The 24,719-nt window shown below is 44.9% G+C and overlaps 1 protein-coding gene across 2 annotated transcripts in view; it reads right to left on the bottom strand.

The window, feature by feature from the left end:
• ASIC2 (acid sensing ion channel subunit 2) overlaps positions 1–24,719 on the bottom strand; it is a 1,322,378-nt gene that overhangs the window by 482,041 nt on the left and 815,618 nt on the right. The window lies entirely within an intron of this gene.

A 24,719-nucleotide genomic window follows, 5' to 3' on the forward strand; every position in this document is an offset into this window, starting at 1 on the left:
GTTTTCAAAGTTTCCTGTAAAGAAAAAATGGAAATGAATTTTCCTTGTGAAAAAAAAATTGCTTTCATGAAATCCCATTTTTGGTGGGAGAATTTTTTTGCCAAAAAATTGACTTTCTGTATTGCTAGACTATTCCAGAGAAAAAATGCCCTATTCCCACTTCCTGCCTAGTAGCCCCTGCCCTTTATGAACCTAGCACTTTGCTTTCACCACCTGCTTAAGCAGAGGCTATCTCATCCAAACATTCACCAACAGCATTCAAATGCCCCAGGAATCCCAAATCCTCTGCTTTAGTGCTATTTGAACGTTGGTTGTGTTACTCATCTGCTTCCTTCATTCATTGGAAAGATCTCAGCGGATGAGGTCACCTGAACATCTTATCCCAAATCCCTGAAGTGGTTCTAAATTGTAACACACCTTCCTTCACTGGTGTGATTTGTTCCCAAAGAGAACAGAATCATGAGTAGTCCCCCAGCATCCTCCAGAGGAAACCCTGGGAGGGAGCAGGCTGCCCTATTTTCTTTCTCTGGGCCTCAGATGCCCCAGGCCATTTCCTCATCATGAAGTAATTAGTCAGGATTATTTAGCTCTTCTTGCTCTCCAGTGGCTCCTTTCCCTTGCTTGTCCCTATTACTGGTTGAAGCTTCTTAGCCTGAACCTTTGTCATGTCAAGGGCAGAGCCACTTGCTCATAGGGCAACTTCTTGTCTTCTGTGATGTCACATTTCTCCATCTGTTCTGAAGCTCAATGCAAAAGGTCTCTACTAAAAACAGTTTCCTTTGCTCCCTACCCTGTTTGGCTTCTTTGTCTCCATCCTCGTGGTTTGCAGACACAAAGAGGAATATTGCACATGGTCTGCCTTGGGTGCTCCCACAGCCATTCTTGGTGGCAGTGTTTGCTCTGTTGTTGAAGCCTATTGCTATCAAGCTTTTGCAGTCTGTCTGTGCCAGCCTAACTCTTTGCATGTTCTGCATTGATTAACTCCATGTTGGGTCCTCAACCCAGCCTATCGCCTACCTACCAGTTCTGAGCAATGCAGCCCCCAGAACCTCACCGGTAAAACCTCTATGCCACATGAGCATGTATTCTCTGCTGAATGACCTGTCTATATAGCAGTGAGTCGAGTTTTTATTTACACAGTTCCTATGAAGCAATTCCCATGGAAAAGCACTGAGAATTTTTCAGCTTTTTATACATTTTGAAATGATGTATAGCACCCCGCACAATCCTGATAATGAGTGTCACCTCTTAGGCTTGTGTAACATAATAATAATGGATTTAATTTAGGGCTGTCAAGCAATTAAAAAATTAATAACGATTAATCTTGCGATTAATCGCGCTGTTAAACAATAATACAATACCATTTATATAAATATTTTTGGATGTTTTCCATATTTTCAAATATATTGATTTCAATTACAACACAGAATACAAAGTGTACAGTGCTCACTTTATATTTTATTATTTATTATAAATATTTGCAGTGTAAAAAGGAAACAGTATTTTTCAATTCACTTAATACAAATAATGTAGTGTAATCTCTTTATCATGAAAGCTGAACTTACAAATCTAGAGTTATGTACAAAAAATAACTGCATTCAAAAAATGAAACAATGTAAAACTTTAGAGCCTACAAGTCCACTTAGTCCTACCTCTTGTTCAGGCAAGTTTGTTTACATTTGCAGGAGACAATGCTGCCCGCTTATTGTTTACAATGTCACCTGACAGTGAGAACAGACATTTGCATGGCACTGTTGTAGCCAGCATCGCAAGATATTTACATGCCAGGTGCGCTAAAGATTCATATGTCCCTTCATGCTTCAACCACCATTCCAGAGGACGTGTGTCCATGCTAATGACGGGTTCTGCTCGATAACTATCCAAAGCAGTGCAGACCAACACATGTTCATTTTCATCTTCTGAGTCAGATGCCACCAGCAGAAGGATAATTTTCATTTTTGGTGGTTCGGGTTCTGTAGTTTCTGCATTGGAGTGTAGCTCTTTTAAGACTTCTGAAAGCATGTTCCACACTTCATCCCTCTCTGATTTTGGAAGACACTTCAGATTCTTAAATCTTGGTCGAGTGCTGTAGCTATCTTTAGAAATCTCACATTGGTACCTTCTTTGTGTTTTATCAAATCTGCACTGAAAGTGTTCTTAAAATGAACAGCATGCTGGGTCATGATCTGAGACTGCTATAACATGAAATATATGGCAGAATGTGGGTAAAACACAGAGCAGGAGACATACAATTCTCCCCCAAGGAGTTCAGTCACAAATTTAATTAACGTGTTATTTTTTTAATGAGCGTCATCAGCGTGGAAGCATGTCCTCTGGAATGGTGGCCAAAGCATGAAGGGACATCTGAATGTTTAGCATATCTGGCACATAAATACCTTGCAATACCAGCTACAAAAGTGCCATGCGAACATCTGTTGTCGTTTTCAGGTAAATAAGAAGTGGGCAGTATTATCTCCCGTAAATATAAACAAACTTGTTTCTCTTAGTGATTGGCTGCACAAGAAGCAGGACTGAGTAGGACTGTTTCTGAGTGCAGTTATAGAACAAAAAAAAAATCTACATTGTAAGTTGCCAAAAGAAAAGGAATACTTGTGGCACCTTAGAGACTAACCAATTTATTTGAGCATAAGCTTTCGTGAGCTACAGCTCACTTTAACAGATGCATATCGTGGAAAGTGCAGCAGACTTTATATATACACAGAGAATATGAACCAATACCTCCTCCCACCCCACTGTCCTGCTGGTAATAGCTTATCTAAAGTGATCATCAGGTGGGCCATTTCCAGCACAAATCCAGGTTTTCTCACCCTCCACCCCACCACACAAATTCACTCTCCTGCTGGTGATAGCCCATCCAAAGTGACAACTCTTTACACAATGTGCATGACAATCAAGTTGGGCTATTTGTGCTGGAAATGGCCCACCTGATGATCACTTTAGATAAGCTATTACCAGCAGGACAGTGGGGTGGGAGGAGGTATTGTTTCATATTCTCTGTGTATATATAAAGTCTGCTGCAGTTTCCACAGTATGCATCCGATGAAGTGAGCTGTAGCTCACGAAAGCTTATGCTCAAATAAATTGGTTAGTCTCTAAGGTGCCACAAGTCCTCCTTTTCTTTTTGCGAATACAGACTAACACGGCTGTTACTCTGAAACCTACATTGTAAGTTGTGCTTTCACAATAAAGAGATTGCACTCCAGTACTTGTATGAGGTGAATTGAAAAATACTATTTCTTTTATCATTTTTACAGTGCAAATATTTGTAATAAAAATAATATAAAGTGAACACTGTACACTTTATATTCTGTGTTGTAATTGAAATCAATATATTTGAAAATGTAGAAAAACATCCACAATATTTAATAAATTTCAATTGGTATTCTATTGTTTAACAGTGTGCTTAAAACTGCGATTAATTTTTTTGAGTTAATTGTGTGAGTTAACTGTGATTAATCGACAGCCCTAATTGAATTGCAACTAATTCTACAGTTGTATGGTGAGGCTTTCAAGCAATAACATCTCAGAATAGCACAACTCATTCTAGCCAAGAAAGCAGATTGCCTTCCCTTTATGTGTTCTATGTACAGGATAAATACTTTTGGTTCTATTCAGCACAAAGAGAATTGAATTTGTTTGCTGCCTCCAGCCACAGTTCTGGGTCTTGCCTTTCTGAGGTGCGGTATTGCAGGAATCCATTGCTTCTCTTTAGCAAAGATCATTGCTGCATACAAACACACTCATAATCACACACACAAATCATTACATTCACAAACATAATAAAAGGCCCAGTCATGAATCTGTAGAGATAAAACCCCCAACCCCCCTATACTATCCATAATAATCACCTTTTCACTACCCACGTTTTTTTCATTATTAATAATAAGGGGTTTCACATTACTTTGTCTATTTGAGACAAAGAAGACTGTAAATAACCTTACAATCATTATGTAAAATGTATTTCTGCAAAATGATAAAAGAACCATCTATTCCCTTCTGCAGTCTAGACGATGCTCCATTACAAGTAAGCATGCTTTCAGTCCTGCCTCGGTTCAAGAAGCAGCTTTCATCCTCCTTTACTTAATATAATGAAAGACAACAAGTTGGGAAATGGATAGCAGGTGAAAAAATTATATCCCACCCTCTATGCCTTTAGAAGGTATCTCTAGGCTGGAGCTGCACTCTAAAAATAGAAATGTAGCTGTGGCAGTGCAAAGACTGAGCCACCCCAAATGTGTAGTTAGGATTTCGGATGGGATCATATTTGGGTCAACTGCCCCTCCCACCACTTGCGCTGCCACGGCTACATGCCTAGTTTTAGCACAGTAGCTTGATCACAGCTAGCAGTCGTATGTCTATCCAAGTGTAGCTGACTGGGCCATGGGTGCTGTCAAGGTTCCTTCCCCACTCTGAACTCTAGGGTACAGATGTGAGGACCTGCATGAAAACCTCCTAAGCTTACTTTTACCAGCTTAGGTTAAAACTTCCCCAAGGTACAAATTAATTTTACCCTTTGCCCTTGGAATTTCCACTGCCACCACCAAACTCTAACTGGGTTTACTGGAAAACGTAGTTTGGACATGTCTTTCCCCCCCAAATCCTCCCAACCCTTGCACCCCACTTCCTGGGGAAGGCTTGGTAAAAATCCTCACCAATTTGCAAAGGTGACCACAGACCTAAACCCTTGGATCGTAGAACAATGAAAAAGCATTCAGTTTTCTTACAAGAAGACTTTTAATAGAAGTAAAGGAATCACCTCTGTAAAATCAGGATGGTAGATACCTTACAGGGTAATTAGATTCAAAACGTAGAGAATCCCTCTAGGCAAAACCTTAAGTTACAAAAGAGATACACATACAGGAATAGTCATTCTATTTAGCACAGTTCTTTTCTCAGCCATTTAAAGAAATCATAATCTAACACATACCTAGCTAGATTACTTACTAAAAGGTCTAAGACTCCATTCCTGTTCCATTCCAAGCAAAAGCAGCATACAGACAGACACAGACCCTTTGTTTTTCTCCCTCCTCCCAGCTTTTGAAAGTATCTTGTCTCCTCATTGGTCATTTTGGTCAGGTGCCAGTGAGGTTACCTTTAGCTTCTTAACCCTTTACAGGTGAGAAGATTTTTCCTCTGGCCAGGAGGGATTTTAAAGGGGTTTACCCTTCCCTTTATATTTATGACAGGTGCTCAGGCCTAGTGGATGAAACAAGAGTTCAGCCTACCTGTTAGAGTGGGGTGCAGGCTGGGCAGAGTCCAGGAATGAGCCCAGGGTAAGTACTGGAGGGACAGAATCTGAATGCCGGAGCCAGGGGGTAAAACAGAGTCGTAAGCCAGAGGCAGAGCTGGGGTCAAAGTCAGAAGCCAGAGGGCTGGAGAAGAAAAGGAGCAGCAACTGGATGCAGAATGGAATAAGGGCAAGCACGGCTGTGGGCATGGTTCTCACTGAGCAGCCCCTGATCTGTGGGGCCAGACTTATAAGCAAAGCTGCTAAACCGGCTCATTGGTGGCCTAGTGGCAAAGTTAGTTGGAGAGCAGGCCAGCACCTGGTCCTAGCTGTCTGGCCCCAACACTGAGATGGAATTTACATCGCCGTCTCACAGTTTAGACGTAGACATGTACTATGTTCCTTTGCACTAAGCTGAACTGGCCTTTAAATGGGTTCCAAGTAGAACTAACTAGCAATTCCTCAAAAGCTAGGGTACATTTTTACATTCTTGACTGATTTTGTTCATTGTTTGTGGTTCCCTGGGAGTTCTCCCTCTTTTCTTGGCTAGCTCAGACATTTTGTCTCCTGGCTTACTGACCCCATTTACTTACCTAAGTTAGCACAAATATTTCATTTTTAGCCTGCTAATTAATTTATCTCCCTACTTCAGTCCTCCTAGAAATTAGATCTCACCCATATTTAATTACTTATGTCAGGCCAGGACTACAATCCTACATAGGTTGCACTCGGGCTCACAGTTTTAAGCTTTTCTTTGCAACCACAATGACTAGAAACTTACTTTAAGTAAATAAATGCAAGCTGAGATTCTCGTGGAATCGGGCTTTAAGAAAATCATCCAAATATCACAAGAGCCATGATTAAATAGTGAGAGTTGGCCAGGCTGCAGACAAATGCATGCAAAACAAATAGGCCCATTGGCTGAAACTGATGGTTCAAATGCTAGGAATTGGTGCCCCTTACAGACCTCCGTCTTGCATTGTCCAGAATTCGGTTTGGTTCTGTGGCTTTTCTGAATGTCCTGAAGCGACCTTTCAGTGCTTCTGAATCTCTGGGAATGAGACGGAGGTATCAGCTCACATCACGTCAGCCACTGAACAGCCTGAGAAACTCACTCAGAGCCACTCCTGATCTGAAACTGCTGTGCTGCAACAGCACAGACGGGGATGGCTGCGTTCTGCTAATACAGCCTGAATAATCCCTGGAGTCATCCTCTGCACAACCCCTTATTTGCACTTGCAAATACCTACAGTCACACTGAAGGGGTTGCACACACATGCCGTTTGGGCAGACATAAATTGTGTGTGCAGTTTAGCTCACACAGTTGGGAAAATCTGGTTGTAAGCAGTTCCACTCACCGCCACAGGCATAGAGCATAGAGTTGCAACTGTCTTCCTCTCCAGCACGTTTTTGGCCCTGCAATGGCCTGTCGGGCTACATCTTTTGTAGTCCAGCCGTTCAGCCAGGTGACCTCTTTCCAGTAGTGTTCCCATTCTAGGGTTACAGAAGGACAGCTAAAGAATCCGCAATAACACTGCTTTATTTCTTAAAATTCAGAACGATAGCACACAAGATCCCGAAAAGAGAGCAAGAAAACAGGCTGCTCCCTAAGATTGCGAGGCACAATTCACCCCACGTACCTTTAAACTGACTTCTCTCCAAACTAACTCTGACCAGACTCTTTGCTACAGTGCCTTTTAGCTGCAAGCAGGACCAGGAAACCCACTCTGCCCTTAAAGAGGTCTTGCATTTCCAACACAGTCCTCCATACAGCACAGCATCCGCTGTGGATCAGGCGCAGAGGGCAACCTGTGACACATACACACTCACCAGTGCATTATGTACTTCCTCTGATCAAAGATTACTGATGAGATTACTGGTTCTGTGGATGAAGGGAAAGCAGTGGATGTATTGTTTCTTGACTTTAGCAAAGCTTTTGACACGGTCTCCCACAGTATTCTTGTCAGCAAGTTAAGGAAGTATGGGCTGGATGAATGCACTATAAGGTGGGCAGAAAGCTGGCTAGATTGTCGGGCTCAACGGGTAGTGATCAATGGCTCCATGTCTAGTTGGCAGCCGGTATCAACTGGAGTGCCCCAAGGGTCAGTCCTGGGGCCGGTTTTGTTCAATATCTTCATAAATGATCTGGAGGATGGTGTGGATTGCACTCTCAGCAAATTTGCGGGTGATACTAAACTGGGAGGAGTGGTAGATACGCTGGAGGGGAGGGATAGGATACAGAAGGACCTAGACAAATTGGAGGATTGGGCCAAAAGAAATCTGATGAGGTTCAATAAGGATAAGTGCAGGGTCCTGCACTTAGGATGGAAGAACCCAATGCACAGCTACAGACTAGGGACCGAATGGCTAGGCAGCAGTTCTGCGGAAAAGGACCTAGGGGTGACAGTGGACGAGAAGCTGAATATGAGTCAGCAGTGTGCCCTTGTTGCCAAGAAGGCCAATGGCATTTTGGGATGTATAAGTAGGGGCATAGCGAGCAGATCGAGGGATGTGATCGTTCCCCTCTATTCGACATTGGTGAGGCCTCATCTGGAGTACTGTGTCCAGTTTTGGGCCCCACACTTCAAGAAGGATGTGGATAAATTGGAGAGAGTCCAGCGAAGGGCAACAAAAATGATTAGGGGACTGGAACACATGAGTTATGAAGAGAGGCTGAGGGAGCTGGGATTGTTTAGCCTGCAGAAGAGAAGAATGAGGGGGGATTTGATAGCTGCTTTCAACTACCTGAAAGGGGGTTCCAAAGAGGATAGCTCTAGACTGTTCTCAATGGTAGCAGATGACAGAACGAGGAGTAATGGTCTCAAGTTGCAGTGGGGGGGGGTTAGATTGGATATTAGGAAAAACTTTTTCACTAGGAGGGTGGTGAAACACTGGAATGCGTTACCTAGGGAGGTGGTAGAATCTCCTTCCTTAGAGGTTTTTAAGGTCAGGCTTGACAAAGCCCTGGCTGGGATGATTTAACTGGGAATTGGTCCTGCTTCGAGAAGGGGGTTGGACTAGATGACCTTCTGGGGTCCCTTCCAACCCTGATATTCTATGATATCTGAGCATCTGTCCATTATTATTATCCTAGTTGAGCTTGAGGCCCAACAAGCAAGCAAGTGACTGCAGGATTCAGCTAGGCAGTTGTTCTGCTGATATGCCTGGAAAGTAAACATTTGAAAGATGTTTTTGATTTGTTTCCTTCCTTTTAACAATCCCCTCACTATAACAACTCTGCCAGCAGCTCCCAGGGTGGGGCTCAGAGCTGCATCCTTACGTAACTCCTCCAAAGGCTACAGAACACTGTGTTTTGTCTTTGCCTCCCTCTGTTCATTTCTGGACAGGCAACGTTCAAACTTATAGTTCTGTAGTTCATTGCTCCAAAGGGCCCTTTTCCCTGTGATCACTTGCACTCTAGCTTGGCAATATGAGGAAATCAATTGCTTGGCTCCTTTTCTGCTTGCCTCACACAGTAAGAGGCCATAGCAAGGAAAATACTTGTGTTTAAGTTTTTTGTACTGTCTGTTCTCTTTTATAATTGTGGCTGGGCATAGACAGAGCTACATCATCAATCTGGACCAGAACTGGCGTTATAAAGTCATGATGACTTGGGGTAAAAATTCCAGGATCACCCAAGTGCCCATTTTCAAAAAGTGACTTTGACCGAGTGCCAACATCCCATTGACTTACAGTGACACTTAGGATCCTAAGAACTAGACTCACAAAGGGACTTGCAACTTAGGTTCCAAGAGTGGCAGTTAAGTCCAACGTTTAGGCACCGTTGGCATTCCCAAAACCCCTGCTCAGCCGCTGCCTGACCCTGGTGGTGCCTAAATTCCCAAAGCTCCTACTGTTAGTTTCCAGATTTTGGCAGCTCGGCATAAGCCTGGCCACCTCAGCCCTGATGCTGACAGGCAGCATGGGGCCTAACTCATGCCTTCACCCCAGCAGGATTCTCAATTGCATGTATTGCCTTTGGATCCTGATTCAATAGTCAGGCTCTGAGCACACCTAATCCCATGTAGAAGCTGGTGACTTTTCACCCCATGGTAGGGCTGTGAGAGACCCAGGTTCAATTTCCAACACTACCTGATGTGGAGCAGAGATTTGAACCCACCTCTCAGAGAAGCCCCCTAACCACTGAGCTAAGGGGATCACCACAACCATCTCCTCCTTGACTTGGCTTATGTACTCAACTCCAGGATAGGGCTTATGGCTGTGAGCCCCAAGCAAGGACAGCTGCCTCCCTCCTACCTGAACGTTGGGGCCTAAGGTTATGTCTACACTATTTGCTAGGGGGTGTGATTCTCCTGCATGTGTACACATACTGGCTCTAGCTTTCTTTGAGCTAGCAGGAGTATGTGTAGCCACAGTAGAATGGCTGAGACATGCCGAGTACAAACATACCTGAAACCAGTGGGAGTGACCTAGGTGCGGTTCAATTGTGCATCTGCTGCCTCTAACTTTGCTACCGCAGCTACACTGCTGTTTATATCTGGGCTAACTCAATGACACCTATCATGAGTTGGTGTACACAGGCAAGGGGATCACTCCCCTAGCTCATAGTGTAGACGTAACTAAAGTCTCTTTGGGGGGCGGGGCTTAGGGCCTCCCTCTCTCGTTGGCATTTCCTAGCTTCCCCACTCAGCAAGCTGGCTTCTGTAATCCCATTCTTAGGCACCTAATTCTCCCCATGCCGTGGGCAGGAATCCTGGGAGCCAGCTCAGGGTGATGAATTCTACTGGGTAGCCTGGTGGCTAAACATTAGGCACTTCGCGAATCTCTCCCAAAGTCACTTCTGAAAAGGAGACTTAGGCTCCTAAGGCACTTAGATGATTTTGAAAAGTTTACCCTTGAAAGAGCTGAATATTTTTTCTTAAAACATTTTTTTAGACCAAAAGTTACTTTTTGACCAAATCAAGAATTTTGATGGAGACTTTTCATTTGGTTGAAGATTTTCTATATCTTTTTTTTTTAGTTTACCCCTTTTCTTGTATTTTTTCCCCCTTCCTGCTCCAATTTTCCAGTGTGGCAGAGGAGGATTTTGTTTCATTTTATTTTGTTGAAAAACCAAATTTCCATCAAAAATTTAGAAGAAAAGAAAATATTGTCAATCTTTCAAAATAGATGGACCCCCAAATATTCCCATTGGATGATGTAGTCTCATTGAAATTTTCAGTGGAAAAATGCAGTTTTATTACACAAAAATGATTTCCTAAATAGGAAAATCCAAATCCAAGTATTCATTTCAAACTTTTCATTTTGAAACATCAATTTGAAATGAAAACTGTTGATGTGAAGCAAAATAAATGTTTTTTGGCAAATTGTTTTGAGACAATGTCGACATTTGCCCTTTCAAACCTTTCCAGTTGGAAACTTTGTGGAATTTGTACAAGCGGCAAAGAGTCCTGTGGCACCTTGTAGACTAACAGATGTATTGGAGCATGAGCTTTCGTGGGTGAATACCCACTTCGTCAGACGCATGTGGAATTTGTTATTTGTTGGAAGTTCCGGAGATGCCTCATTGCACAGGCAATTTGATTCCAAACTGGGCATTTGCTCAGACAAGTACTTGATTTGCAAGTGTAGTCACGGTACCTGTTCATGCATATTAGATATAGGACTGTAAAAGCTTCTTCAACCCAACGTAAATGTCATTGCTGCATCAGGGAGCTTTGTTAGGATATAGATATTCAGGCCTGTCTGCAAAGGCCTGTACTCTAAGAATTTAGGTGTATTCTTATCACTTGGCTAGTGATAGAGGTATAAAAGAAAGAATCAAAATCACTGTCTGCTGGTGTAAGGGCCTTCTCTTACTGTGACAGTCTGAGGCCCTGTTCTTAGGCTAAGGCCTTTGGCTAAGCAGCAGAGGCAGCCATAAGCTGGGAAGCGAACGGTCACATCCTCGCATTCCAAACTAGTCACATTGAAATAAGGTGCTATTGGGCTGTTAGGCACTATCAGGACAGGATTGTATTCCTATCACCTCCAGAGAAAGGGAAGTGCCTAGAAAATGTAAAAGGAAACTTAGTTTGATAGCATCCTGTCTGGCAAGAACTCACTTATCAATAGCTGGGATGTGAAATCCTCACTTCTGTATTGTTTTGTCATTATAGTTCCCACTTTGCTGTTGTTTGTCTGTATAATCTCTGTCTGGTTCTGTGATTGTTCCTGTCTGCTGTATAATTAATTTTGCTGGGTGTAAACTAATTGAGGTGGTGGGATATAATTGGTTACATAATCATGTTACAATATGTTAGGATTGGTTAGTTAAATTTCAGGAAAATGATTGGTTAAGGTATAGCTAAGCAGAACTCAAGTTTTACTATATAATCTGTAGTCAATGAGGAAGTGACGGGGTGTGGGTGGGGGTGGGCATGTGGGTGTGTGAGATGGGAACAGGGAATGGGGGTAAGAAAATTGGAATCATGTTTTGCTAAAGGGGGAGATGGGAACAGGGAATGGGGGTAAGAAAATTGGAATCATGTTTTGCTAAAGGGGGAAATGGGAACAGGGAATGGGAGTAAGGAAGATGGAATCATGTTTGGCTAAGGGTAGGAATGGGATCAGGGACACAGGTGTAAGGCTCTGTGGTGTCAGAGCTGGGAAGGAGGATACTAAGGAAGGAAACTGGAATCATGCTTGCTGGAAGTTCACCCCAATAAACATCGAATTGTTTGCACCTTTGGACTTCGGGTATTGTTGCTCTCTGTTCATGCGAGAAGGACCAGGGAAGTAAGTGGGTGAAGGAATAAGCCCCCTAACAAGCTTGTAGAGAATAAAAGGGAAAAAAATGTCTTATTTGGTATCCAGACTCTAAAGGCTCATCTCCACCATGAATCTCTCTCACAGAGAGAAAAGGCAGGGACATTTCCACAGAGCTTCCTACCTACTCACATACACAAAGTCTGGCATATTCCATGCAATGCTGTGTGGCTGGATTTCTAAATTGATACCAGGAAAGCAGCTGAGGACAACGTAAAATGGGCCACGGGGAGATTGCAACTTGTGTAGGAGCATACTGCAGACAACCATGTGAACAGCTGTCTTGCCGCTGAGCAGGTCTCCTGGAGAAATGGGGTCACCGCAGCCCAGGTGCGGCGACTGAAGGGTTTGTGAAATGCAGTGTCAGTGGGATTATTCTGAGAGGCTCCAGTCCTGCCCTCTGGCAAGTGGCATGTATAGCAAAAGACACAGCCAGCTTCTTCAAACCATCCATGTTCCCTTTGCTGTTACTGCTTTCCCTGCTCAGGATTTACTGCTAACTTGTGCAGGCTGGAAAAGGGTGATAAGGGGTGGCCTTTCCTATGAGCCTGCTGCTCCCCTCCCTCCCAGTTTGCGGTTTAGTCCAATGGAGCATGTAAATAATGTCCAGCAAGGAGCTGCCTTCCCAGTGCAGCCTGCCTGGCGACTCATGTTAGATGGGGGAAGCAGGTCCTTTGGTGTCCACTGGCCCAGCCACCTTCCTCGCCATTCACAGGAGCAGGAAGGCTAACAATCCACCAGGAAGAGGGGCAGGAAGTTTTATGTAGACCACTCTGCTGCAATAGCTACTGTGGGACTCCCACAGGGGGGTCTGCAGAAAGCAACCGAGTCTCTGCCATTGGACAGGTACCAACAATTGGTAGTGATGCACAAATAACCCCAGGGCAGAGGGAGCCGGATGCATTAGGAGTGTGACTAAGTGCAGCATTCCTGGAAGGCTCCGCTTCATCCCTTTTAGCTACCAAGGGCTCAATCAAGAGTTGAAGCAGAACCACAGGCAAAGACAATGGCCACTTTCATGGACAGAGCTTCTCAGAGGCTCCGCTCCCATTCATTTTTTGGGCCAAAAATCTACCATTTAGGAACAAACCCTGAGTTCCTTCCTCAGCCTGGCTTAATCAAACTCCCATGGATTTCAGGATCTGACAAAATGCTAGCAGCCCCCAAGCGGTGGTAGCTACTGCCTGCTCTGTGACAGTGCAAACTCACCAGGCCCCGGCACCATCCCTCTATACCCCCAAATAGCTGCCATGCCACTGCTGAGGAATGTACCAACACACAATTCCTCTGCTAACGATGTGACACTCGTCTTGCATCGCCAATTGTTCTATATTGGCATAGAATCATAGAATATCAGTGTTGGAAGGGACCTCGGGAGGTCATCTAGTCCAACCCCCTGCTCAAAGCAGGACCAATCCCCAATTAAATCATCCCAGCCAGGGCTTTGTCAAGCCTGACCTTAAACTTCTAAGGAAGGAGATTTTACCACCTCCCTAGGTAACGCATTCCAGTGTTTCACCACCCTCCTAGTGAAAAAGTTTTTCCTAATATCCAACCTAAACCTCCCCCACTGCAACTTGAGACCGTTACTCCTTGTCCTGTCCTCTTCTACCACTGAGAATAGTCTTGAACCATCCTCTCTGGAACCACCTCTCAGGTAGTTGAAAGCAGCTATCAAATCCCCCCTCATTCTTCTCTTCTGCAGACTAAACAATCCCAGTTCCCTCAGCCTCTCCTCATAAGTCATGTGTTCCAGACCCCTAATCATTTTTGTTGCCCTTCACTGGACTCTCTCCAATTTATTCACATCCTTCTTGAAGTGTGGGGCCCAAAACTGGACACAGTACTCCAGATGTGGCCTCACCAATATCGAATAGAGGGGGACAATCACGTCCCTCGATCTGCTCGCTATGCCCCTACTTATACATCCCAAAATGCCATTGGCCTTTTGGCAACAAGGGCACACTGCTAACTCATATCCAGCTTCTCGTCCACTATCACCCCTAGGTCCTTTTCCGCAGAACTGCTGCCTAGCCATTTGGTCCCTAGTCTGTAGATGTGCATTGGGTTCTTCCGTCCTAAGTGCAGGACCCTGCACTTATCCCTATTGAACCTCATCAGATTTCTTTTGGTCCAATCCTCCAATTTGTCTAGGTCCCTCTGTATCCTATCCCTACCTGCCACCATATCTACCACTCCTCCCAATTTAGTATCATCCGCAAATTTGCTGAGAGTGCAATCCACACCATCCTCCAGATCATTTATGAAGATATTGAACAAAACCGGCCCCAGGACCGACCCTTGGGGCACTCCACTTGACACCAGCTGCCAACTAGACATGGAGCCATTGATCACTACCCGTTGAGCCCGACAATCTAGCCAACTTTCTACCCACCTTATAGTGCATTCATCCAGCCCATACTTCTTTAACTTGCTGACAAGAGTACTGTGCGAGACCGTGTCAAAAGCTTTGCTAAAGTCAAGAAACAATACATCCACTGCTTTCCCTTCATCCACAGAACCAGTAATCTCATCATAGAAGGCGATCAGGTTAGCCAGGCATGACTTGCCCTTGGTGAATCCATGCTGACTGTTCCTGATCACTTTCCTCTCATGTTAAGTGCTTCAGGATTGATTCCTTGAGGACCTGCTCCATGATTTTACCTGGGACTGTGGTGAGGCTGACTGGCCTGTAGTTCCCAGGATCCTCCTTCTTCCCTTTTTTAAAGATTGGCACTACATTAGCCTTTTTCCAGTCATCCAGGACTTCCCCCGATCGCCACGAGTTTTCAAAGATAATGGCCAATGGCTCTGCAATCACAGCCGCCAATTCCTTTAGCACTCTCGGATGCAACTCGTCCGGCCCCATGGACTTGTGCACATCCAGCTTTTCTAAATAGTCCCTAACCACCTCTTTCTCCACAGAGGGCTGGCCATCTATTCCCCATGTTGTGATGCCCAGCGCAGCAGTCTGGGAGCTGACCTTGTTCGTGAAGACAGAGACAAAAAAAGCATTGAGTACATTAGCTTTTTCCACATCCTCTGTCACTAGGTTGCCTCCCTCATTCATTAAGGGGCCCACACTTTCCTTGGCTTTCTTCTTGTTGCCAACATACCTGAAGAAACCCTTCTTGTTACTCTTGACATCTCTTGCTAGCTGCAGCTCCAGGTGCGATTTGGCCCTCCTGATTTCATTCCTACATGCCCGAGCAATATTTTTATACTCTTCCCTGGTCATATGTCCAACCTTCCACTTCTTGTAAGCTTCTTTTTTATGTTTAAGATCCGCTAGGATTTCACCGTTAAGTCAAGCTGGTCCCCTGCCATATTTACTATTCTTTTGACACATCGGGATGGTTTGTCCCTGTAACCTCAACAGGGATTCCTTGAAATACAGCCAGCTCTCCTGGACTCCTTTCCCCTTCATGTTAGTCCCCCAGGGGATCCTACCCATCCGTTCCCTGAGGGAGTCGAATTCTGCTTTTCTGAAGTCCAGGGTCCATATCCTGCTGCTTACCTTTCTTCCCTGTATCAGGATCCTGAACTCAACCAACTCATGGTCACTGTCTCCCAGATTCCCATCCCCTTTTGCTTCCCCCACTAATTCTTCCCGGTTTGTGAGCAGCAGGTCAAGAAAAGCTCCCCCCTAGTTGGCTCCTCTAGCACTTGCATCAGGAAATTGTCCCCTACGCTTTCCAAAAACTTCCTGGATTGTCTATGCACCGCTGTATTGCTCTCCCAGCAGATATCAGGAAAATTAAAGGTTTCAGAGTAACAGCCATGTTAGTCTGTATTCGCAAAAAGAAAAGGAGTACTTGTGGCACCTTAGAGACTAACCAATTTATTTGAGCATAAGCTTACGTGAGCTACAGCTCACTTCATCGGATGCATACCGTGGAAACTGCAGCAGACTTTATATATACACAGAGAATATGAAACAATATCTCCTCCCACCCCACTGTCTTGCTGGTAATAGCTTATCTAAAGTGATCATCAGGTGGGCAATTTCCAGCACAAATCCAGGTTTTCTCACCCTCCACCCCCCCCACACAAATTCACTCTCCTGCTGGTGATAGCCCATCCAAAGTGACAACTCTTTACACAATGTGCATGACAATCAAGTTGGGCTATTTCCTGCACAAATCCAGGTTTTCTCACATCCCCCCCACCCCCATACACACACAAACTCACTTTCCTGCCGGTAATAGCTCATCCAAACTGACCACTCTCCAAGTTTAAATCCAAGTTAAACCAGAACATCTGGTGGGGGGGTAGGAAAAAACAAGAGGATACAGGCTACCCTGCATAATGACTTAGCCACTCCCAGTCTCTATTTAAGCCTAAATTAATAGTATCCAATTTGCAAATAAATTCCAATTCAGCAGTTTCTTGCTGGAGTCTGGATTTGAAGTTTTTTTGTTTTAAGATAGCGACCTTCATGTCTGTGATTGCGTGACCAGAGAGATTGAAGTGTTCTCCAACTGGTTTATGAATGTTATAATTCTTGACATCTGATTTGTGTCCATTTATTCTTTTACGTAGAGACTGTCCAGTTTGACCAATGTAAATGGCAGAGGGGCATTGCTGGCACATGATGGCATATATCACATAGCTGGATGTGCAGGTGAACGAGCCTCTGATAGTGTGGCTGATGTTATTAGGCCCTGTGATGGTGTCCCCTGAATAGTTATGTGGACACAGTTGGCAACGGGCTTTGTTGCAAGGATAAGTTCCTGGGTTAGTGGTTCTGTTGTGTGGTATGTGGTTGTTGGTGAGTATTTGCTTCAGGTTGGGGGGCTGTCTGTAGGCAAGGACTGGCCTGTCTCCCAAGATTTGTGAGAGTGCTGGGTCATCCTTTAGGATAGGTTGTAGATCCTTAATAATGCGTTGGAGGGGTTTTAGTTGGGGGCTGAAGGTGACGGCTAGTGGCGTTCTGTTATTTTCTTTGTTAGGCCTGTCCTGTAGTAGGTGACTTCTGGGAACTCTTCTGGCTCTATCAATCTGTTTCTTTACTTCTGCAGGTGGGTATTGTAGTTGTAAGAAAGCTTGACAGAGATCTTGTAGGTGTTTGTCTCTGTCTGAGGGGTTGGAGCAAATGCGGTTGTATCGCAGAGCTTGGCTGTAGACGATGGATCGTGTGGTGTGGTCTGGATGAAAGCTGGAGGCATGCAGGTAGGAATAGCGGTCAGTAGGTTTCTGGTACAGGGTGGTGTTTATGTGACCATTGTTTATTAGCACTGTAGTGTCCAGGAAGTGGATCTCTTGTGTGGACTGGACCAGGCTGAGGTTGGTGGTGGGATGGAAATTGTTGAAGTCATGGTGGAATTCCTCAAGGGCTTCTTTTCCATGGGTCCAGATGATGAAGATGTCATCAATATAGCGCAAGTAGAGTAGGGGCTTTAGGGGACGAGAGCTGAGGAAGCGTTGTTCTAAATCAGCCATAAAAATGTTGGCATACTGTGGGGCCATGCGGGTACCCATAGCAGTGCCGCTGATCTGAAGGTCTCCATTGTCCCCAAATGTGAAATAGTTATGGGTAAGGACAAAGTCACAAAGTTCAGCCACCAGGTTAGCCGTGACATTATCGGGGATAGTGTTCCTGACGGCTTGTAGTCCATCTTTGTGTGGAATGTTGGTGTAGAGGGCTTCTACATCCATAGTGGCCAGGATGGTGTTATCAGGAAGATCACCGATGGATTGAAGTTTCCTCAGGAAGTCAGTGGTGTCTCGAAGGTAGCTGGGAGTGCTGGTAGCGTAGGGCCTGAGGAGGGAGTCTACATAGCCAGACAATCCTGCTGTCAGGGCGCCAATGCCTGAGATGATGGGGCATCCAGGATTTCCAGGTTTATGGATCTTGGGTAGTAGATAGAATATCCCAGGTCGGGGTTCAAGGGGTGTGTCTGTGTGGATTTGTTCTTGTGCTTTTTCAGGAAGTTTCTTGAGCAAATGCTGTAGTTGCTTTTGGTAACTCTCAGTGGGATCATAGGGTAATGGCTTGTAGAAACTCGTGTTGGAGAGCTGCCGAGCAGCCTCTTGTTCATATTCCGACCTATTCATGATGACGACAGCACCTCCTTTGTCAGCCTTTTTGATTATGATGTCAGAGTTGTTTCTGAGGCTGTGGATGGCATTGCGTTCCGCATGGCTGAGGTTATGGGGCAAGTGATGCTGCTTTTCCACAATTTCAGCCCGTGCACGTCGGCGGAAGCACTCTATGTAGAAGTCCAGTTTGCTGTTTCGACCTTCAGGAGGAGTCCACCTAGAATCCCTCTTTCTGTAGTGTTGGTAGGGAGACCTCTGTGGATTAGTATGCTGTTCAGAGGTATTTTGGAAATATTCCTTGAGTCGGAGACGTCGAAAATAGGATTCTAGGTCACCACAGAACTGTATCATGTTCGTGGGGGTGGAGGGGCAGAAGGAGAGGCCCCGAGATAGAACAGCTGCTTCTGCTGGGCTGAGAGTATAGTCGGATAGGTTAACAATATTGCTAGGTGGGTTGAGGGAACCATTGATGTGGCCCCTAGTAGCATATAGTAGTTTAGAAAGTTTAGTGTCCTTTTTCTTTTGTAGAGAAGCAAAGTGTGTGTTGTAAATGGCTTGTCTAGTTTTAGTAAAATCCAGCCACGAGGAAGCTTGTGTGGAAGGTTGGTTTTTTATGAGAATATCCATTTTTGAGAGCTCATTCTTAATCTTTCCCTGTTTGCTGTAGAGGATGTTGATCAGGTGATTCCGCAGTTTCTTTGAGTGCGTGTGGCACAAGCTGTCGGCATAGTCTGTGTGGTATGTAGATTGTAATGGATTTTTTACCTTCAGTCCTTTTGGTACGATGTCCATCTGTTTGCATTTGGAAAGGAAGATGATGTCTGTCTGTGTCCTCTTGTTTTTTCCTACCCCCCCCCCCAGATGTTCTGGTTTAACTTGGATTTAAACTTGGAGACAGGTCAGTTTGGATGAGCTATTACCAGCAGGAGAGTGAGTTTGTGTGTGTATGGGGGTGGGGGGGATGTGAGAAAACCTGGATTTGTGCAGGAAATAGCCCAACTTGATTGTCATGCACATTGTGTAAAGAGTTGTCACTTTGGATGGGCTATCACCAGCAGGAGAGTGAATTTGTGTGGGGGGGGTGGAGGGTGAGAAAACCTGGATTTGTGCTGGAAATGGCCCACCTGATGATCACTTTAGATAAGCTATTACCAGCAGGACAGTGGGGTGGGAGGAGGTATTGTTTCATATTCTCTGTGTATATATAAAGTCTGCTGCAGTTTCCACGGTATGCATCCGATGAAGTGAGCTGTAGCTCACGAAAGCTCATGCTCAAATAAATTGGTTAGTCTCTAAGGTGCCACAAGTACTCCTTTTCTTTTTAGGAAAATTAAAGTCACCCATGAGAACCAGGGCGTGCGATCTAGTAGCTTCTGCGAGCTGCCGGAAGAAAGCCTCATCCACCTCATCCCCCTGGTCCGGTGGTCTATAGCAGACTCCCACCACTACATCACTCTTGTTGCTCACACTTCTAAACTTAATCCAGATTCCCTTTGTAGTTGGGTTCTTGGACATAATAGGAACAAACTGGGAACAGTGTCAGCAAATGACTGGTCAAGCTGAAAATAGTTCAGTAAGGGTCTGTCTACACTGAAATAAAAGGCCAGCAGCTGGGCTGAGTCAGCTGATTCAGGCTGGAGGGGTTAACAATGGCAGGGTTTGCATTCAGTCACTGAAACTCTGCTAATGGGGAGAGTCTGGCTCCAGCCTAAGCTGGAAGGTCTACACTGCAATTTTTAGCCCTGCAGCCCGAGCCGCTTGAGCCCGAGTCAGTTGGCCAGGGCTCTGAGACTCAGCACCGCAGTGTAGACATACCTGGAGAAAAGGTCTAGCCCAGTATAACGCACCCTCCTCACCACTTAGGCTTCAGGGGGAGATGGCTTTAAGGGGAGATTTTTAAATGCACAAATGGGACTTCGGGTCAATTTCCAAAAGCACCTAAAGGTAACCAGGTGCCTAACTCCTATTGATTTCAATGGGAGCTGGACTCCAGAATACCACTGAGGACCTGTGCCTAAGGGTTTGTCTACACACAAAAAGTCATACCCCTTTAACTATACCAGAATAGTTATTCAGCATTCCCACCGACAACTGGGAAAATCCTGCCCATAATCGCTCAGTCTGGAGAAGCCAGGTTAAAGCTGGTGTCATCACCACAGACAGCTGAGGCCCGCAGGCAAGCCAGGAAGCAGAGTATGCTTCAACTTCCATCCAGCGAGTGGACCTGTAGCCACTGTGGGAAGGTTTGCCATGCACACATCCGGCCCTTTTCCCATAGCATTGCTAAGCACCCCTGTGAGGGAAAAATTAACGGGACATAAAACAAGGCCTTGACTTTGGTCAAGCTTGCCTGCAGGCCGTAAACTGAGATCCTGCTTGCTTATGTGTGTCAAGGGGTAGGAGAAGTCACAGTAGAAAGTCCCCAAAACAGAACAATGGCTTTCTGTGCATAAGGGGCATGAAGGGGCAGAATGGAAAATTCCCCATATAGAACAAATTTGCAATAGTCAAGCTCAGGAAATATATAACCGCAACAATTGTGTTAGAAGGGTCGCTGACAGCAAAAGAACAGACAGTGAATAACAGGAAGGGCCTACTGGGGGAGACGCTTGTTTTTGCTTTTGACCAGTGTTAATTTTGCAATGTATTCCAAATAAGGTAATTAATATGGAAGTATCATAAATATAAAGGGAAGGGTAAACCCCTTTAAAATCCCTCCTGGCCAGAGGAAAAATCCTCTCACCTGTAAAGGGTTAAGAAGCTAAAGGTAACCTCGCTGGCAACTGACCAAAATGAACAATGAGGAGACAAGATACTTTCAAAAGCTGGGAGGAGGGAGAGAAACAAAGAGTCTGGGTCTGTCGGTACGCTGCTTTTGCCGGGGATAGACCAGGAATGGAGTCTTAGAACTTTTAGTAAGTAATCTAGCTAGGTATAAAGAAAAGGAGTACTTGTGGCACCTTAGAGACTAACCAATTTATTTGAGCATGAGCTTTCGTGAGCTACAGCTTACTTCATCGGATGCATACCGTGGAAACTGCAGCAGACATTATATACACACAGAGCTCATAAAACAATACCTCCTCCCACCCCACTGTCCTGCTGGTAATAGCTTATCTAAAGTGATCATCAAGTTGGGCCATTTCCAGCACAAATCCAGGTTTTCTCACCCTCCACCCCCACACACACACAAACTCACTCTCTTGCTGGGAATAGCCCATCCAAAGTGACAACTCTCTTCACAATGTGTATGATAATCAAGGTGGGCCATTTCCTGCACAAATCCAGGTTCTCACACCCCCTCACCCCCCTCCTGGTTTTTGGAGGGGGGTGAGGGGGTGAGAGAACCTGGATTTGTGCAGGAAATGGCCCACCTTGATTATCATACACATTGTGAAGAGAGTTGTCACTTTGGATGGGCTATTCCCAGCAAGAGAGTGAGTTTGTGTGTGTGTGGGGGGGGGGGGTGAGGGTGAGAGAACCTGGATTTGTGCTGGAAATGGCCCAACTTGATGATCACTTTAGATAAGCTATTACCAGCAGGACAGTGGGGTGGGAGGAGGTATTGTTTCATGATCTCTGTGTGTATATAATGTCTGCTGCAGTTTCCACAGTATGCATCCGATGAAGTGAGCTGTAGCTCACGAAAGCTCATGCTCAAATAAATTGGTTAGTCTCTAAGGTGCCACAAGTACTCCTTTTCTTTTTGCAAATACAGACTAACATGGCTGTTACTCTGAAACCTAGCTAGGTATGTGTTAGATTATGATTTCTTTAAATGGCTGAGAAAAGAATTGTACTGAATAGAATGACTATTTCTGTCTGTGTGTCTTTTTTGTAACTTAAGGTTTTGCCTAGAGGGATTCTCTATATTTTGAATCTAATTACCCTGTAAGGAATCTACCATCTTGAGTTTACAGGGGTGATTCTTTTACTTCTATTTACTTCTATTTCTATTAAAAGTCTTCTTGTAAGAAAACTGAGTGCTTTTTCATTGTTCTCAGATCCAAGGGTTTGGGTCTGTGGTCACCTATGCAAATTGGTGAGGATTTTTACCAAACCTTCCCCAGGAAGTGGGGTGCAAGGGTTGGGAGGATTTTGGGGGGAAAGACATGTCCAGACTATGTTTCCCAGTAAACCCAGTTAGAGTTTGGTGGTGGCAGTGGATATTCCAAGGACAAAGGATAAAATTAATTTGTACCTTGGGGAAGTTTTAAACTAAGCTGGCAAAAGTAAGCTTAGGAGGTTTTCATGCAGGTCCCCACATCTGTACCCTAGAGTTCAGAGTGGGGGAGGAACCTTGACAGGAAGTATGTGAAATTTGTCTGTGGTTTTAAGCTTTAAAAAGCTTTGTGTGCTTTCCATCAGGGGGCAGCTACTTAGAGCTGTGCTTGTAATCAATAAAGGAGGCTCAGGCTTGTTCTGATCCAAACACAAAGCGTGGTTAATTTTCCACCACACCACTGACGGACCGACTTCGTCACGTCTCCTTCCATTGGTCAAGTTGCTGGATGCCCAAATAGTTATTTGAAAATCTAAAATGTTGGTTTGGATTCTTCATCCAAAAACATTCCTCCCTCTATCATCCCCCCAATAAGAATAATAAATTTGTGCTTTCTGACCAGCTGTAATAAACACCACTCAGTGTGGATAGGGATGGGGGAGACAGTCTCTCAGGTAACAACATCCTTGAAATTACGGAAACTGAGTATAGTAAACAGACCTGTTAGGTCATTCCATGTCTAGTGCAAAACTGCTCTACACTCTTCATTAGGGTGTTTTGGCTTCTACACAGATTCCTTCACCTTGGTGCAAGTTACACCTTCCGCAAACTTGCCAACAGTTAAAGTAGTGATGTAACAAAGCCCAGGAAGCCTGGGAAGTCCAAGTTTTGACCAGCTCTAGTAGTGACGGAATAAGAGACAAGAGCAATATTGTTAACCTATCCAGCTATACTCTTAGCCCAGCAGAAGAATCTGTCCTATCTTGGGGACTCTCCTTTTGCCCCTCCACCCCCACGAACATGATACAGTTCTGTGGTGACCTAGAATCCTATTTTAGACGTCTCTGACTCAAGGAATATTTCCAATACACCTCTGAACAGCATAATAACCCACAGAGACCTTCCTACCAACACTACAAAAAGAAGGATTCTGGGTGGACTCCTCCTGAAGGTCGAAACAACAGACTTTACTTCTACATAGATTGTTTCTGCCAACGTGCACGGGCTGAAATTGTGGAAAAGCAGCATCACTTGCCCCATAACCTCAGCTGTGCAGAACACAATGCCATCCGCAGCCTCAGAAACAACTCTGACATCATAATCAAAAATGATGACAAAGGAGGTGCTGTCGTCATCATGAATAGGTCAGAATATGAACAAGAGGCTGCTAGGAAGCTCTCCAACACGAGTTTCTACAAGCCATTACCCTCTGATCCCACTGCGGGTTACCAAAAGAAACTCCACCCTCTGCTCAAGAAACTTCCTGAAAAAGCACAAGAACAAATCCACACAGACACACCCCTAGAACTCCGAGCAGGGGTATTCTATCTGCTACCCAAGATCCATAAACCTGGAAATCCTGGATGCCCCATCATCTCAGGCATTGGCGCCCTGACAGCAGGATTGTCTGGCTATGTAAACTCCCTCCTCAGGCCCTACACTACCAGCACTCCCAGCTATCTTCGAGACACCACTGACTTCCTGAGGAAACTACAGTTGCTGTAGCTCACGAAAGCTTATGCTCAAATAAATTGGTTAGTCTCTAAGGTGCCACAAGTACTCCTTTTCTTTTTGTGAATACAGACTAACACGGCTGTTACTCTGAAAACAGTCCATCAGCGATCTTCCTGAAAACACCATCCTGGCCGCTATGGATGTAGAAGCCCTCTACACCAACATTCCACACAAAGATGGTCTACTCAGGAACACTATCCCCGATAATGTCACTGCAAACCTGGTGGCTGAACTTTGTGACTTTGTCCTCACCCATAACTATTTCACATTTGGGGACAATGGAGACCTTCAAATCAGCAGCACTGCTATGGGTACCCGCATGGCCCCACAGTATGCCAACATTTTTATGGCTGACTTAGAATAACGCTTCCTCAGCTCTCGTCCCCTAACACGCCTACTCTACTTGTGCTACATTGATGACATCTTCATCATCTGGACCCATGGAAAAGAAGCCCTTGAGGAAGTCCACCACGATTTCAACAATTTCCATCCCACCATCAACCTCAGCCTGGACCAGTCCACACAAGAGATACACTTCCTGGACACTACAGTGCTAGACACTACAGTGCTAATAAGTGATGGTCACATAAACACCACCCTATACCGGAAACTTACTGACCGCTATTCCTACCTACATGCCTCCAGCTTTCACCCTGATCCCACCACACGATCCATCGTCTACAGCCAAGCTCTACAATACAACCGCATTTGCTCCAACACCTCAGACAGAAACAAACACCTAAAAGATTTCTATCAAGCATTCTTACAACTACAGTACCCACCTGCTGAAGTGAAGAAACGGATTGACAAAACCAGAAGAGTACCCAGAAGTTACCTACTACAGAACAGGCCCAACAAAGAAAATAACAGAATGCCACTAGCCATCACCTTCAGCCCCCAACTAAAACTTCTCCAGCGCATCAT

This window comes from Lepidochelys kempii, chromosome 27 (genome assembly GCF_965140285.1).
Source record: "Lepidochelys kempii isolate rLepKem1 chromosome 27, rLepKem1.hap1, whole genome shotgun sequence".
NCBI classification, from domain to species: Eukaryota; Metazoa; Chordata; order Testudines; family Cheloniidae; genus Lepidochelys; species Lepidochelys kempii.